The sequence below is a fragment of the Danio aesculapii genome, chromosome 7 (assembly GCF_903798145.1).
Source record: "Danio aesculapii chromosome 7, fDanAes4.1, whole genome shotgun sequence".
NCBI lineage: Eukaryota > Metazoa > Chordata > Actinopteri > Cypriniformes > Danionidae > Danio > Danio aesculapii.
The window spans coordinates 64,031,533-64,049,620 of NC_079441.1; the positions used below are offsets into that span (position 1 = coordinate 64,031,533).

General features: G+C 35.5%; 1 protein-coding gene across 5 annotated transcripts in view; it reads left to right on the forward strand.

The window, feature by feature from the left end:
• The window catches only part of mical2a (microtubule associated monooxygenase, calponin and LIM domain containing 2a), a 143,888-nt gene continuing 125,800 nt past the window's right edge, over nt 1–18,088 (forward strand). For 4 of the 5 annotated variants that reach the window (XM_056462336.1, XM_056462339.1, XM_056462340.1 and 1 more), the window contains exon 1: nt 1–145. The gene's annotated coding sequence lies outside the window, so the exon portion shown is untranslated. Of the gene's footprint in view, nt 146–16,551; nt 16,702–18,088 lie in introns of all 5 variants that reach the window. The other variant, XM_056462337.1, reaches the window with a different exon arrangement.

Below are 18,088 nucleotides of genomic sequence, written 5' to 3' on the forward strand. Positions count from 1 at the left end.
CACACACACACACACGCGCGCGCGCGCCTCCAGCTACTATCAACACGCGCGCGCGTTTCGGCAGCCTTCACTTCTGACTGAGTGACTGTCACGCGGAATTGCTGTTTACCTGTGCCTTTAACGCCATACGAACATAAAATGAAAGGTAAGTGTCTATTACACACTTTATGTAGTCATTTGTAAGCGTATATTGTGTGAGCAAAGTGTTGAATCGCTAATGTTCAATAGGATCGTTTCTGTCGTGAGTGACAGGTTGTTTCGCTTCAGCTTCACCTGCTGTTCAGCTTACTGTGCGTTACACTGTCATTATAAAAGCATTCTGTGTACAAATATTACGATGCAGTGCCGTCACAACATATCGGAGTCAGTAGGTCTGGGTTATTTATTGATCAGGGTAGTTCAATTGACCATACAGTAGTTGTAAACTTTCTGAAATGACCTTTCTGCGGTGTATATATTTATTTCATTTAATTTGAATAAGCTTAAATTGGTTAAGAGATCTTCATATACTGTAGAAGAGGAAGCTGATGTTTCTCCTTTTGCTCTATGCTAGTCAAACGTCTGTGTGACCTGTTTTTACAGTATATGTCATTCTTTTCATTGTTGTTTAATAATTAGATGAATTGTTATTAAGGGTGTAGTTACACACACTCTTAAAATGCTTTTAGTTATTAAGCACAGACACACCAGAGGCACAAGTCTGACAGATAGAGATGAAGTGCAGACATCCCACACGTATTCGCACACTTAAGCTCACTTACAAATCTGTTAATATCTTAGCATCACAACAGAGTATCCAACACATAGATAGCTCTCACAGAAAACAACTATATTTGGTAATTTTAAAAACATTAAAAGTATACATAGGCTATGTTCTTGCTTGAATCACTACAGAAGTCATGAAGTGACATGAAGTTATAACTACAGTATAGAGTTGTTTATCTGCTGTTGTTATTGTCTCTAATAGAATGTAAATACAATAAGACATTTTAAGTGTGATTTATGGGTTCAAACATTTAGGGCTGCTGTATGAAAGTATTAAATTACTTTAGAAAGTAGTTACTTTTTGCATTGCTTTGTTGAAATGTCATAAATAATATACTATATATTGAAGCATGTACTGTATGTTCAAATTCATATTTATTTTTATTTATAATAATATCTATCTATCTATCTATCTATCTATCTATCTATCTATCTATCTATCTATCTATCTATCTATCTATCTATCTATCTAACGATTTATATCACCTTTTAAGTCTCATCTTAAAGGGATAGTTCACCCAAAATGAAACTTACTCACTATATTTACTCAACGTCACAAATGAGTCTTTTTATCCTGTTAAAAATGAAAAGGAAAGTTGGAAAATAAATCTGAACACCATAACCATTGACTTCTATAGTAGATAAAAAACAAATACTATGGGAATCTATTACAGGTTTCCAGCATTTTTCAAAATACCTTCATTTCTGTTCAACAGAAGTTAGATAAAATAAAAGGCGAGTAAAGGATGACAGCATTTTATTTTTTGGGTTAACTATTGGTTGTTCTTGCTTGAATCACTTTGGTAGTCAGTTGGTTTTTATCATAAAACATGAAGTTATAGCTACAATTTAGAGTTGTTTATCTCTAGTTGTTATTGTCTGTATATTAGACGTTTTATGTGATTTTAAGGGTTCAAACTTTTGGGGCCATCAATCAATCAATCAATCAATCAATCAATCAATCAATCAATCAATCAATCAATCAATCAATCAATCAATCAATCAACCAACCAACCAACCAGTCTGTCTGTCTGTCTGTCTGTCTGTCTGTCTGTCTGTCTGTCTGTCTGTCTGTCTGTCTGTCTGTCTGTCTGTCTATCTATCTATCTATCTATCTATCTATCTATCTATCTATCTATCTATCTATCTGTCTATTCATCTATCCACCCATCCCTCCATCCCTCCATCCATCCATCCATCCATCCATCCATCCATCCATCCATCCATCCATCCATCCATCCATCCATCCATGTGTCTATCTATCTATCTATCTATCTATCTATCTATCTATCTATCTATCTATCTATCTATCTATCTATCTATCTATCTATCTATCTATCTATCTATCTATCTATCTATCTATCTATCTATCTATCTGACATTCTAGTACCTTGTAAGTCTTATATTAAAGGGATAGTTCACCCCAAAAGAAGACTTACAATGTTTACTAACCCTCAAATCATTACAAACCTTTAAGCCTTTTCAATCTGTTGAAATAGAAAAAGAACGTTGAAAAAGAAATCTGAATAAACTGTAACCACTGACTTCTATAGTAGGATAAACAAATACCATGGCAAATCAATGTTCACCGGTTTCAAGCTTTCTTCAAAATATCTTATTGTCTGTTCAACAGAAGACAGAAATTCAATCCGGCTAAGACCAAAAAAAAAAAGGGTGAGTAAAGGATGACAGAATTTGAATTTTTGTGTGAACTATCCCTTTAACTTTTGATTTAAACCTTTGACACAAAATGCAACTGCTGTCCGGTTTGGGAAAGGGAGGGAATGAAAAGAGAAAGAGAAGAAATGAATGATTGGTTGTTCTCAGTGTGAGAAAGATAATACTCCCTTTAATGTTTCTTCAAGGAATCAGTGGCTTGTTCAGTAACCTGTACTTGAACTTGAGCGCAGTTTAGTAAATTTTACACCGCTTGATTTTTTACACAGTTCTGTTTGTTTGGATCTCAAATGATATTCCAGTCAGTGAATTTTGGAGAACTGGAAATTCACCCTTTGTTTAGACCAGAGATGCCCAAACTAGAGCCCGCGGGCCAAAGTTGGCCCTTTGTATTCTTTTGGCCCACCAGAGGGAAAATGATGTCTTTAACAGAGATTCTCATTTCTATTTTAATGTAACCTTTTGTTTGTTTTGTTTTATTGTTGAGATACAAAAACAAACAAAAATGAAATTAAATGTTGGAAATGAAACAGATGTTTTAAAAAAATAGTGCATAGTGTCACTTAATGAATAGGGAACAAAGCAGAAGACATCAGCGTGTAAATCAAGGCAAAGTTTGTTAAAATAATACACATTTTCCAAAAATTAGAATGCATTAGTAAATACGATTGAAGTAATCTTTTCTTTTTATTTCTGATTATTATTTAATAAATTAGGAAATTACCAATGGCAACTAATGTAATACAGTTTACTATATGTACCTTCGGCCCACAGCTCTTCATAAGAAAAAGTTTGTGCACCCCTGTTTTAGACTTTTAGACACATTTTCACCTTTTGGACTTTAAACACAGCATTGTTTGCCTTTAACCTGAAGATTGCTTTTTGGAGATGTCAGTCAAGCCAAATATTGACATTCTAATCCCTATAGTCATCTCAGTATTAAAAAAACCATTGACTCACCTTATATTTTTATTAATAGAACTTGAAAGTGTAATAGTTTATAATGCTTTTTCAATATATTATAGGTCAGTTATGTATTTTAGTAAATATGTGTATTTAGGGCGTTATTACAAAAATTTCATATCACGATATAGGGCATATCATACCCTCATACCAACACCTATCATAATATATGACATTTATTGGGGTTGGGGGTGCTCAGTAGAAATATAGGCCTAGCAACACCCATGGTAATATCGAAAGTGATGACAAAACAGGTTATTTTGCATATATTTTAAGATTACAAGGCTGAACGGCATGAAATGCCATCAGTCTAGAGGCATTTCCAAAGTGTTTCTCTGTTGCAATTGGGAGATCACAATAATTAACCCTGAAAAAGCCAGAGCAAAGCAAACACTACCAAACTATCAGAAACACTACCAGACTATGGCGTAAATACAGCACTACAATATGCAAAAGAGAGCGATCGACTTAAAAAAAATCACTTACCTGTTTTATAATAATTTGATCAGCTGTAGTTTCAAATTACTCTGAGTTTTTCTGAGTTATTTTGCTTTGCTTAGTATGACAGGCTGATGGATGCAGACTCGCTGAATCTCCGAAATTATAAATATTTTAAAATAGGCACTATCCTTATATATTAACTGCATAGTTACATTCTAAACAACTACATTCTTGCCTAAAAAAAGCCTCAATATATTATGTTGTCCAACAGCTGCAATATTTGTCAAACTAGTGAGTTTATTGATCTGCTGTCATTCTGTGGGCAGAGTACTAAAGAAGGGTGAGGAGGCTGTACGAGTGCTGTTATTGCAGAATATTGCACAGCTATCAGCCAATCAGATTCAAGAGCCAGACAGAACTGTTGTATAAATATATATATTGACCACATGGAGATTTGCCTTTTAAAGTATGCAATTAAAAATGTATGCATTCATATGTGGTTCTTTTTCTCACTTTATTTAGAGATTCTGGGGGAAAATATTTGATTAACAATGTAGAAATACAAAATAAATGAAATGAGTTAAATGAAAACACTTTTCATAAATGAATAACGACAGGTTAAGCAATAATTTATTGCTAAATAAAATGCAAAATGTAAACATTTTACTTTCAAATTTGCAGTTTTTTCACCATGCTGTTATTTGTGTTATTCCTGTAATGGCGTGAAAGACTGCAGTTATCAAAAAGAAAAAAAATACATTTTTTATTATAAATTATGTATTTTGTGTCACCACAAAATCAAATATAAAGCATAAAACCGAATACCAGAGTTTTTATTCTATCCATACATAGGCCTGTCACAATAATAAATATATCTACTTATTGTGCAATACTTGGAGATGACCTCAATTCCAGGCTCATTCTGAGAACGTAGTCCCGTGGACGTTTCTGGAGACCGCGAAATACATCCCGGGAGGTATGTATTTTTGCAGTTTTTGTTTTTGCGAATCCGCGAGAGGCCGATGTGCGTGCTTTTTCCCGTGCTGTTCTCGCGTAAACCCGCTAGAGGCCGCTGTCGAACGACCTTCCGCCTGTCTGCCTGGATGACAAAATGATTGACCGTGCGACCGGCCAGTCGGCTGACCCACCCTCCTCTGTCCCTAAACCCAACCAACGACGATTCACAAAAGCCGTCCAGAAAAAAAAAAAACACAGCGTTCTCTTAAAAAAATAAATACAGCCGTCCGTACCCCCGTCTACATATTTCGCAGTCTCCAGAAACGTCCACGGGACTACGTTTTCAGAATGAGCCTGGGTTGATTTTTTGGGATGGCAATATACAGTGCTCAGCATAACAAGTTCACCCCATTTTGAAAATGAATAGTTTTATTTATTTCGCAGTGAATATAGGCAATGTACTGTATTTTAGTGCATTTGAACAAAACAGATTTATTAAACAGATATATTTATTAAAATAGTATTTTAGTCACCAAACATATTTACAAATTGAAAGATAATACAAATAAATTCAACCAAATATTGCAAAAATAAATTACAACATACACAATTTCAACAACATTTTAAAACTGTTTTGCTTCTTTTGTTTTTTTTCTCTTTTTAAATTTGTATTTAATATTTTTCTATAACATACAAATTTGGGTGTACTAGTTTTTGGATCGTTATTGTAAGTTATTTTGTTAGATAAGCTCCAGATTTGGCCTCAGTACTTACTAAACTAATATAATATTATATAGCTTCCTATTAAAAATATGAATTTAAAGGATAGGGCAGCACGGTGGTGCAGTGGGGAGCGCTCTCGCCTCACAGCAAGAAGGTCACTGGTTCGAGCCTCGGCTGAGTCAGTTGGCATTTCTGTGTGGAGTTTGCATGTTTTCCCCGTGATCGCGTGGGTTTCCTCCGGTTGCTCCAGTTTCTCCAAAGACATGTGGTACAGGTTAATTGGGTAAGCTGAATTGTTCGTGGAGTATGTGTGTGAATGAGAGTGTATGGATGTTTCCAAGTACTGGATTGCAGCTGGAAGGGCATCCGCTGCGTAAAACATATGCTGGATAAGTTGGCGGTTCATTCCACTGTGGAGACCCCTGATTAATAAAGGGACTAAGCCAAAATTAAAATGAATGAATGAATAATCATTATATACTCAGTGGCATAAAATGATCTTAAAATGACAATAATATTGCTAAGTTCTGTGACAATATATTGCACAACAAAAATTCCTTATCGTGACAGGCCTATCCATACAATATATAGTATGAATTATATAATATACAATATATTGTCTTATTGCACAGCTCTAAATGCAACTGCAGGAGCTCATTTCATATGTCCTATTTCCATGTTATATCACTATGTGCTCTAAAATAACTTGGTGAGTGCAGATACAATTATTTATGGATTAATCTATAATAAGACATGACGGATACCTTTATGAATCATTATAAATATAAACTTGTAAAGTGTTTATAGTTTAACTCTGGTGAAGGTTGTTCTTTAACCAGCCGTGTGAGATTTGTGATTCACAGACATCGTCTTCTGTGGATGAGCAATAACTTCCTGTCTTAAAAAACAAAAACTTCTCTTTTCCTCAAAAGATGATTCACACTTCTTAATTTATTATGCATTACAATGTAAAGCTCTGATGAAAAATCTAATAGGAATGAAAAATCTAATAGGAATAATGCAGTTAATCTTGCCAGTAATAATAAATGTATTGACAGATAAAAATTCAAGCCTTAACTACCACATTCCTAGTTTCTGAGTCAGGAGTATCAATATAAATGATACGATTACAAAGGAAATTGAATGACAGCACTAATACACTTAGGCCATAAGGTGAAGCATGTTTTCGTTTCATTCCCTTCCCATACATGGGGCACTACATTCTTTTCATTCCAAAAAATTTAAGAATTGGTATAGAATTAAAAAATAAAAGTTCTCCATGTATAATCCTGCAGTTATTTTTTTTACAAGTGTTTAAAGTTGGCAATAGTCCCATCCTCGCGGAATCGTTTTTTGGTGGTGAGATATGCGGCTTCGCGTCACGTGCTTCCCGCTAGACCAATAAGATGGCCTAATGTCGGAACAACAGGTAAACATGGTTCAAGATGGCAGCGCTCTTGTCGTCACTATCGAGTAGCGAAGATGTTGAAATTACGGTCAGACCTCCACCAAAAAGCAGTAAAATGGTTTATAAACAATGCTATATGCATCTTACGTCCATAAAGGAAGAAGAAGCTAAGGTTTTTACACGCAAACTGTGGGATACATTTAGAAACTGCATCAATCGGTGTCTGCAGGATGAGAGTCAGAAAATAGCAGAAACATACAAACAGTGTCTAAAAATCCAGTTTGACAGTGTGCCCAAAGACGCTGGGTTTCACTCGACTTGCTACATGCGTTTTATTGATATAAAGCGCTTGGATGTGGCCGAGAAACGAGTTTCAAGGCGCCCTAAGCTGGTGATGATCATCACACAGACCACTCTGTGTCACTGAAGTGATTTGATAATTTCATCAGTTGTCTAATCAGTACTGAAATAAATATACATTTTAAAGAGACACTCTACATTTTTAGAAAATAGGCTCATTTTACATTTAGAAGTAAACTGTTGAGTTTCAGCATTTTTTAACCCATTCAGCCAGTCAGGAAGGAGCACTTTTAGCTTAGCTTACCATAAATCATTGAGTCGGATTAGACCATTAGCATCTCGCCTGAAAAATGACCAAAGAGTTTCAATAATTTTCCTATTTAAAGCTTAATTCTTATATTGTAGACTATAAGACTGATGGAAAATGAAAAGTTGCTATTGTTTAGGCCGATATGTCTAGGAAGTATATTTTCATTCTGGCGTAATAATCAAGGAACTTTGCTGCCAGACCACGACTGCAATGTTATTCTCACTGGTGGTGGAAATGCAGGACTTGGTGCTGGGTATTATTTTCAGGCACTGCATAATATTGCAGAGACCCAGAGATCGACTGTATGGATTCAAAAATGGTAAAACTCAACAGTTTAACCCTAGTGGAGTTATAAATTGAGCCAAAAAACCTTTTTCTAAAAATTTAACATTAATATTATTTCACATTTAACATTAGTGACTATAATGACTATAATTAAATGAAATATTCTTAAGAATAAAAATATTGTGTGTTCTTTGGATGAATTTACTTGCATTATGATGCTATTATACACTACCTGACAAAAGTCTTGTCGTCAATCCCAGTTGTAAGAGCAACAAAAAATAACTGCAGAAGACCTATTGGAAACCGCATGGATCCAAGATTCTCACAGAAATCAGTCAATCAAGAGAGATCTGCATAGTGGATGGCAACAATAGCAGCCTAAGGTATCAAGACATTTGTGCTGCCCATTACATTACAAACCACAGGAAAGAGCAAATTCTTCAGCAGGATAGCGCTCCTTCTCATACTTCAGCCTCCACTTCAAAGTTCCTGAAAGCAAAGAAGGTCAAGGTGCTTCAGGATTGGCCAGCCCAGTCACCAGAAATGAACATTATTGAGCATGTCTGGGGTAAGATGAAGGAGGAGGCATTAAAGATGAATCCAAAGAATCTTGATGAACTCTGGGAGTCCTGCAAGAATTCTTTCTTGGCCATTCCAGATGACTTTATTAATAAGTTATTTGAGTCATTGTAAAGATTTATGGATGCAGTCCTCCAAGCTCATGGGAGTCATACACAATATTCATTCTTTTTCCACTGCACCATGACTTTATACTGTATACTGTAGATTATTTCTGTTAACTAACAAGACTTTTGTCTAAGCACAGTCAGACCTTACTGTCCTAATTAAATAATTAAAAATCAAGGCATGATCATATTTTATTTTGGTAAAATAAGCGTAATCTAGAGGCCTTTGCCTTTCATATAAGCCACTTCTGATACCAAATGATCTACTAGAAGACAAGATATTATTTGTTGTTCAGAATACTTGGACAGGCGACAAGACTTTTGTCAGGTAGTGTATTGTCATTCTGGCACTATATAATAAGTGGCATAAAATAGTCTTAAAATGACAATGATATCATTTATCACAATATATTTTGGTAGAATATATCGTACAACAAAAAATAGATATCATCACAGGCCTAGTGGAGGTGATATATCACTATTTTAGTCTGCAAAGCATTTGACAACCTGAAAGTCTGATGAACATTCATCAGATTTTTGATCTAAACCAGCTCTCTGTCTGTCTGTATGGCTGGAATTTCCTCAATAATGGTCAGTGCTGTTGGCCACTACAGTGCAGTGCAGTGCTGTATCCCTCTAAAGATCTCGTCTAGATCAGACACTGCCAGCACGCTCTGCCAGTTGTGTGTTTTGCACACTATGTACTCCAACACCCTCATTTGTCAGAGGTTAGTCCATGTGTTACTGTTAAATAAGGAATTTCTGCTTAGGAGCTTTGCCATGTTGATACAAGCACAAAAAATAGCCTGGAAAGAACTTCTTTTTGGCCAGGCATGAAAACGATCAGATTGTATGCAATTCTGGATGTTGGGCATCAGTTTATACAGTTCTTATAAATTACATTTTATGCACCGATCTGTTTAAATGCTAGCCAATGACGAACGATATCCCCTTATTTAGTATGTTTGCAGAATTGACAGTTGCTGAACTTTGATGTTATTCACCTAACAACTCCCTGACCTAGAAACAGTATAGTACAGGTTGTCAGAGTAACATTTGAGAGCACTCAGACTAGTGACACTAAGGTATTAGTAATAGTAACTATTTATTAAAATGATGTAATAATAAAAACCCTTTAACTGCCTGCTCTACCAAATGGTTGACCGTATTTTGACTGTTTTAAATAATGACTGTTAAAGTAATCAGAATCAGAATCAGAATCAGTTTTATTGTAAAGTAATAAAGTTATTGTAAAGTAAAAGTAAATTACTTTAAAGTAATTTAAAGAATGACTGTTTTAGTTAATGGCTTACACACACACACACACACACACACACACACACACACACACACACACACACACACACACACACACAGCATTGTTGGTTTATGAAAAAATCAAACAAACATAATCCTGTTGCACTACTACACTTGATTTTGGTTTTATTGTTAAAAATGAGAATCTGAAATATTTAATGGATTACTTAAAAAAATAAAGGTATTTTCGTATTCAAAATATATTCATTTTATATCAAAATTGATATTCAAAAATGTTTTATTTTGATTATGTTTTTAAATAAATTGGTCTTGCACTTCATATTTTTCTTATTTTCTGAGGTTTTAATTCCGGTACTTTTCCCATAAACCGACATACTGTATCAACCATTTGGTAGAGGCTGATATTTTAGAAATCATGGGATGTGTTGAAAAAAATTGATCGAGTGTGTTAACTAGTGACATTAGTAGTTAAAAAAAAAAATAAAAAATTCTTGCTGGGGCAGTTAAAGGGTTAATATTAAAGGGTCGTTCACCCAATATTGAGAATTTTGTCATTATTTACTCACCCTCCACTTGTCACAGACCTCTTTGAGTTTCTTTTTCTGTTGAAAAAAAAATAAGATAATTTTTTACTTTCATTACATTACATTCCCGTCTTACATCTTTTGAACTACATGTCTTAGATGCCATGTCAAGTTAAACGATCTTCAGCTTTCTCAAGCAGCGCAGCTCATCACTGTCAGTTCCACAGCAGTAGACCGATCAGAAGACCTCAGAGGCGGGGCAACCGTTTCAAGTTTCTGTTAACAGGCGCTCAGTGGCTGTGTCAGGATACCCTTAAGCTATATGCTGTGCTTTTTTTCAAGAATTCTGAACCTTTGCCTCTCGCGTTTTTAGAGGCAATGACACATTCTGTGTGAATGACCCCTTACACTGTAACTCCAACAAACCTACAAAGCAATGTCTTTACAAATATTTACAGTTGAAGTCAAAATCATTCGCCCTTCTGGGACTTTTTTCTTTTTTTTATATATTTCCCAAATTATGTTTGATAGAGCAAGGAGTTTTTTACAGTATTTCCTATAATATTTTTTCTTCTGGAAAAAGTCTTATTTGTTTTATTTCGGCTAGAATAAAAGCAGTTTTAAATTTTTTAAAAACCATTTTAAGGTCAAAATTATTAGCCCCTTTAAGCTATATTTTGTTCTATAGTCTACAGAACAAATTAACAGGTAAAAAAAATCATCAACTTAGTAACTTCAATAACTTTTTAATTAACTAAAAGTACTTCAAACATTTAAATACAAATAAATATAAATAAAACAATACACAATATAAAAGTAAACTTGAGCAATTATATCAAAGTGAATGTGCAAAGGGAAACCGTCTTCGATCAGCAATCCCTCTGCATTTTTTTGGAACCCAAAATATTTCCAAACCTCTGACTTTTTTTTTGAAGGGGGATAAATTGTCGGCAGCGTTCCTCCGTCCGCCATGCTTCTTCTTCGTGTGAGGATTAGAGAGCGGTGGCAGCGGCGGCGTGCACTGTGTGCACACAGTGCTTCTACATGCGGGGATTGTTTACATCAGAGTGCGCATCAGTTCTGCGCAGCATATATGCAGTGTTTCTTCAAGTGGTTGATGGAAAATAAGCTGAAGGGGGATAAATTGTCAGCAGCGTTCCTCCTTCTGCCATGCTTCTTCTTCGTGTGAGGATTATAGTGCGGTGGCAGCGGCGGCGCGCACTGCGTGCACACAATGCTTCTACATGTGGGGATTGTTTACATCAGAGTGCGCATCAGTTCTGCGCAGCATATACGCAGTGTTTCTTCAAGCGGTTGATGGAAAATAAGCTAAGGCGCGTTCCAAGAATATAAATTCAGATCTATTATTTTTCACGGTATTTTGAAGTGCCCGCGATAACAATATCGTGCATATTCATTACCGTGATTGCAAAGCAATACACCATGAAGCACCCAGAACACCCTAATAACCACAATAAACTATTGAGAACTTACAATAAACACTTAGCAATGCAACATTTTGGTGGTGATTTATATGGAATGATATACAAATATATACTGGAATAGTTGGCGGTTCATTCCATTGTGGTGACCCATGAATAAAAAAGGGACTAAGCTGAAGAAAAAAGAAGTAAGTTGAAGCTTTTTCTCTGTATGATTGTGTAGATCTGTTGCAAGGCCTCTCCATATTGGATTGAAAGAGCGTTTACTTGTAGCTCTGTCTCAGTTTGTAATTAGTGGTTTTCACCATAGCTTGATTTAAACACTGGTTCAGCACTTAGGGAGTTTGTAAACTGTGCAGTCGGACACATATAAAAGTGAAATCCCCAAATAAAGGCAGTGTTTCTCCATGAGCTCATTATCAATTAGCACAATAAAATGTTTTAATACATCAGACTCAACACAATATTTAGCATCTCCGTGGCAACTGGGTCAAAAAACATGACATGTAGCACTGACGTCAGACTTTACCCATGTTTTCGGTTAGACCTGTGAACTTTCCTTTTCCTCTGTAAAAGCACCTTTCCATGAGTCCACGTTTCCTGTTCAGCAGTTTTGCAAAGGTCTTCCAGCTGGATGAATATGTGCAATATTCAAAAATACAGTGGGGAAAATAAGTATTGAACACGTCACCATTTTTTTCTCAGAAAACATATTTCTAAAGGTGCCTTGACTTAATATTTTCACCAGATGTTGATAGCAGCCAAAGAAATCCATATATGCAAAGAAAACAAATCTAAGTAGTTTCCAAATTAAGTTATGTGTATAAAATGAAATAACACAGGGAAAAAGTATTGAACACATGAAGAAAGGGAGGTGTAGAAAAGCAGATTATGGATTATAGATTGCGAAATTTAGCGTTTTTTTAAAAAAGCATGATGGTAAAACACAAATGTGGTTATGAATGTATTAAAACATGTGCTTGTTTGTTGTAAAAATTCGTAATAATGTCAAAAAATACTAATTAGTGGATCTAATTACTTCCGGGTGTAACGGTCCTGCCGTTGTGTCTGGTGTATTCTTGGAAATTTTCTACCCTTTGGTTTCGAGTGTGGTCCTGAAAAATCTCCGTTCGAAGGGCTATTCACCTCTTCCCCTAAGCCCTACTCCTTCAAGCTAAAGAGAATTGGGACACCCCTACCCCTTCACAGGAACGCAGACTTTGACGAGGCAAAACGAGGGGTAGGGGTAAGAGGAAGGGCTAAGGGGTACAATTGGGATTGGTCCTTACTGCTCTGCCCCACGGACACTGCATTAGAAACACCTCACACACGCGGTAATTTGTTTTTTGTAGTTTGATGCAAAGATGATATAATACATACATAAATACATATAAATAGACATATGTTTTTTTAAAACCTAAATATTTAAAACTTTCAAGGATTTAAGATAATGATGACCATTAAATGCATCTTGTGAAAAGGGAACACAGCAGCAACTCAAGGCTTTCCCAGATAGTCCTGCAGTGTGAAAACAACTGTGATCCGACAACTTGTAATGATCATGCAGTGTGAACTCAGCACAAAGCATCTGTAGATCTTAAAGAGAGGTCTCCTGAGGCATCACATTGTAAAATTGGATCTCTCATTTACAAGAATGTGCGAAAAACATTCACTTCTGCTGGTCTGAATAACTGGGACTACATCAAAGTTATTCTGGCATCTGTTATTCTCAAGAGGCTCCAAGAGGAGGGCTTCAGGTGGTCTGTTACAGGTAGCGCTGGATCCACATGGCCATGTGTTTTTCTTTTCTCCTGGAACACGAGACCTGTCTATTCTGAGCCTGTTCGCTCACATATCAATTCTTCTGCCTCACTATTTCTGCACCGCTGTAATGCAAGTTGATCCTCGGAGCCCATCAGTGGACATTAATGTCTACAGTGTTTTGTAAGTCAAAGACTGAGGACGTGCAGAACGTTTTTTAGTATTAGTGGTGCCTCACAAAGCATGATAAGGTATGGTATCTTTTAAACAATCTCAAAGGTTATTGCAAAGTCACTCTGAATTTGTTATGTAATGGATTTCAGTTAGTTTCAATACTAGTGTGTGATACAGTGATGCATTCAGATAGTAAAAAGCACATTCAGTTTTGTTTAGACAGGGTGTCTGATTAAAAAGTATTAAAAGATGATAAACTGATTTAGAGAAACTTCAGGCTCTTAAAAAGTATTAAAAAAGTCTTGAAGGTGCTGTATGTTTTGTAAGTTTTTGACTCTTCTAAAGCAAAAAAATACCATAATATGTTTGCAGATATTTAAGATGCTAAGTGAACATGCTTGTTTATCTGAAAAACAATGCTGAAGTCAGATATTCTGCTTTGAAAATGTGCTTTCCGTGCAGGAATGTCTGTTTTTGTTTTGGTCCCTTTAACCTGCCCACTGTCAGTTTAGCCAATTATATTTCAGCACCCCAGGTTGCCTTGGTAGAAACAGCATATTTCATTCATTCAGTCAGAAAGGCTCTCAAAGTCTGCGTCCGTGACCTACTGACTCTGAAATGAGACGCAGATTCAGAGTTCCACATGAGGTTATTAATTAGCAAACTATATAAATATTACAAACGTAAACATTAGGTGAGCAGGTTGCATTGTAACCCCGTGTCCCAAAAATATGCTAAGCAATTTGGCTGTTTGCACCAGATGAAACCCGACAGAAATTTAAATGCAGCCATTCAGAAGCACAGAATAGTGCACTCACTGCACTCCAATGAAATGGTAAGGTTTATAATCTAATTAATAAATATTAAACCTCTTTAACATAATAAATGTTGAATCACTGGTATTTGTTGGCTTTTACTGAGCCACAGTTACAAAGTTCAATTTCTATTTTATTTTATTTTCAAGATCTGAGGTGAACTATCTGCTGCTGCTTTCAGTAGTATGGCGATAAATGCCATGTAAAATGGCATTCAAACTCACATTATTAGCATTTAACACTGCATAAAGCACATGAAGTGTACCTGAGGTAATCACTGTCGGCTTATCCTGTTATTCAGCTGCAAGAAATAGAAGCTGTTTCTAAAATATATATTTTGGGTGATGGTTAGGACAAAAACTCCTTTTAATACGGAAAATATTCCTTCTATCGTGTGCCGTTGCTTTTATTTAGAGCACGATTTAAATCAGCCTTAAATCAGCCTTTAGGCTTGATAGTCAGGTTCAATACCTAGTTCAACTGCTGGGTGTCAAACTTACATATTGCACCTTTAAATGCTATTTTATAAGGTATTAAATGTTGTATCATTTTTGATTATTCAGTGTGTGCAAACATTTGCCTAAATTTAATCTTGAAATATTGGGATGCTGTGTAGTTTATCCATGCTATTTAACCTTGCATCTACAGTATTTACCTTATTCTTCCATGTAAGAGCAGATACCTTTTTGGCTCAAGAATCATTCCCTTCCATTGATTTTTGACCATAAAAGCAGCTTTTTATGCTCCTTGATGTTACAAACTGACCATTTCTTGTGATAAACACACTTGTTTTTACAGCAAGTAGTTTGACCTTTTACTGCAGATTTGAAAGCTGATTGGAGGGGGTTAATGTGATGCAAATTTCATAAATATGCAAATCATGCACTAGGGTAATAGTGTTTTGAGGACAATACATTATTGGCATACAACTATTTTGGCAGGAATCAAATAAAAATAAGTATTTTTGTATCAGTAATCTGCCATTTATTCATAATTTGGGTAAAAAAGGAATGGAAATTGTTGTTGTACTACCTCTAGGTGTCATTTCAGCTGAATACTGTAGAGAATTGTACGTATAGTGTACTGTAATTGTTAGGGGTGTGACGAGATTCCTACTCAACGAGAAAATACGAGACATGAAATTGGGTTTACGAGAAAAAACAAGACGAGATTTTTACCCTTTTTTAAAGAAATCCTCAATGATGAAATTCATTAATAGAAACGATGAATGGAATTCATCAACTGAACCCCCCCCCACACACACACACACAAATCGCAAAACTATTTAAGTGCTTTTTTTTTTATCAACTTGTAATCACTGTAAACACTGCTAAGTATTTTGCTAATAGCCTATGTGAATGGAAAATAATCTTTTTATATATAATTTCAAATATTAGCAAAATATTTGCTTATATATGAATGGAAAATAGATTTTTATTGAACTACAAAAAAAATCACAAAATAGAAAAAAACTATTTGCTTTTTAAAAACATTGTAATGATTGGTATTTTATCATTACACTACTAAATATTTAGCTATAAACTCTACTGAATAGCTTCTCCCCTGTACAATTTCACATGATAAATTTAACTTTTTTCCACACACTGAACTTACAAAAAAAAATAATAAAATAATAATAATATATATATATATATATATATATATATATATATATTATATATCTATTATTATATATATATATTATATATTATATATATATATATATATATATATATATATATATATATATATATATATATATATATATATATATATATATATATATATATATATATGTATGTAATTTTTGGTATTTAATATTTAATATTTTATTTAATAAATCAGTTTCTCTTTCATTTAGCAAGATTTCATTTATGTACCATGACTCACTCTGAGCTACTGGATGCGATCATGCGAAGTCCTTCAAGGTGTTGACAGTTTGATTACAGCGTTTACATATCTGCACTTCAATAATGCGACTAAAACAGGAATACTCTTCAACTCTTAATTCCATTTGTGTTCATGACAATTATGACTTTCAGCATATCTGAAGTGCTATTCCATTCCATAATGTGTGAGGCTGCAGTGGGAGCCTATGTTGGACGCGGAACCCACTGAAAAAAGTGGTTACGTCACACCCGCCTGACCAAACGAGTGACAAGCGCAACTCCCAAACCAGCCTGGGTTGCCAGGTGAGTGAAAAGCACCTGATTTGCAGATCAAATCCACCCTGCCTCTGTTATGAAAATGCTAGTACTGATTGGAGGTCCTTTCATAAAAGCGAGCAACCGCTGAATAATCTTGTTTGTGCGTGTATAGAGAAAAAATGTACTTGATTTTTAAAAAAATGTAAATGCGGTTGACAGACATGAGTGACCATTCGCATCTTCTGCAGCACCTCGCACATTATTGTTGCTCATTACTGTCAGTCACACAGCAGTCGACCAATCAGAAGAACTCGGAGGCAGGTACTATTTCTAAATGCTGCATTTCAGACACAAAGATGCATTCTTTATGAATAGCTGCTAAGTTGTTGCACTGCTGTTATCTATTCTGCCTAACTCCAATGACTAGACTGGCATATCTAGACTGACTGTATTTGCCATGTGAGAGTGACAGTTTGGGACATATACCAAAACTGTATGGGAACACATATACCATTACACCCCTACTTTTTAATATTATACATTTTTCCAGTTTATCATTAAGTTAAGCTACATTTATTTAAATGTTATATTCACTTATTATTTCCCGAAGTCACACTGTGAAAGAATGAGGCTTATAAAAGTATTTGTATAATCCAATGTATAATGCAAATGGTTATTCTCCAGAGTGCTTTGCCAAACTTACATGAGTGTCCCAAGATAAATGTCCTCTTGGAAAGGGTCAGGCAACCTCTAAGACGGCCCGCAGCTGCTCTGTCTCGCACTCTCACTTCTGTGTGAATTAATGACTTTCTCATGAGACGTTCACTTAGATAACAGACTGTTTGTACTTCTGTCCAAGGTGGCTTCCTCTTGTTTTGGCAGTCGTTCATAAAGCGGTGTGTATGCTGTGAGTATAAGACAGAAGGAGTGTGTGTGTGCAGCACTGTGGAAAAGTTAAGCCCACGAGGGATGCTGGGAAACATTGTTTTCTGAGATTGCCATAGAGCTAATGTCTGATTATCAGATGGGGGTTCCTTCCTGGTTTTCTTTGTATAGGATGGCAATTAACTCTGTTGCGTTGAGCTCCCAGCTTTTCCCCGTGTTTCCTCACTGACATCAGCTTCCTCTTGTTTGGTCTGATAGCTGGAAGCTCTGCAGCAACAACATAAGGCTGCACACTTCAGGTCTGGGATCTGTTTTTCTAGCAGTCATTTTGCACTCTCTGACAGACTGTGTCTTATTGGACTCTTTAAAAACACATACAAGGCTTTCATGCTGATAAAGGGGTGTGGATGGTGAATTAAATTCATTAAATTGGCTCCAAATGTGAAAACTAAGTCATTGGCTCACATTGGCTTGCTTTGTCATGGTCAATTGTGATTTCTTGCTTCTGTCTGATTTCTTGGCTAGCAAAAAGTCATTTTAGCTGCAG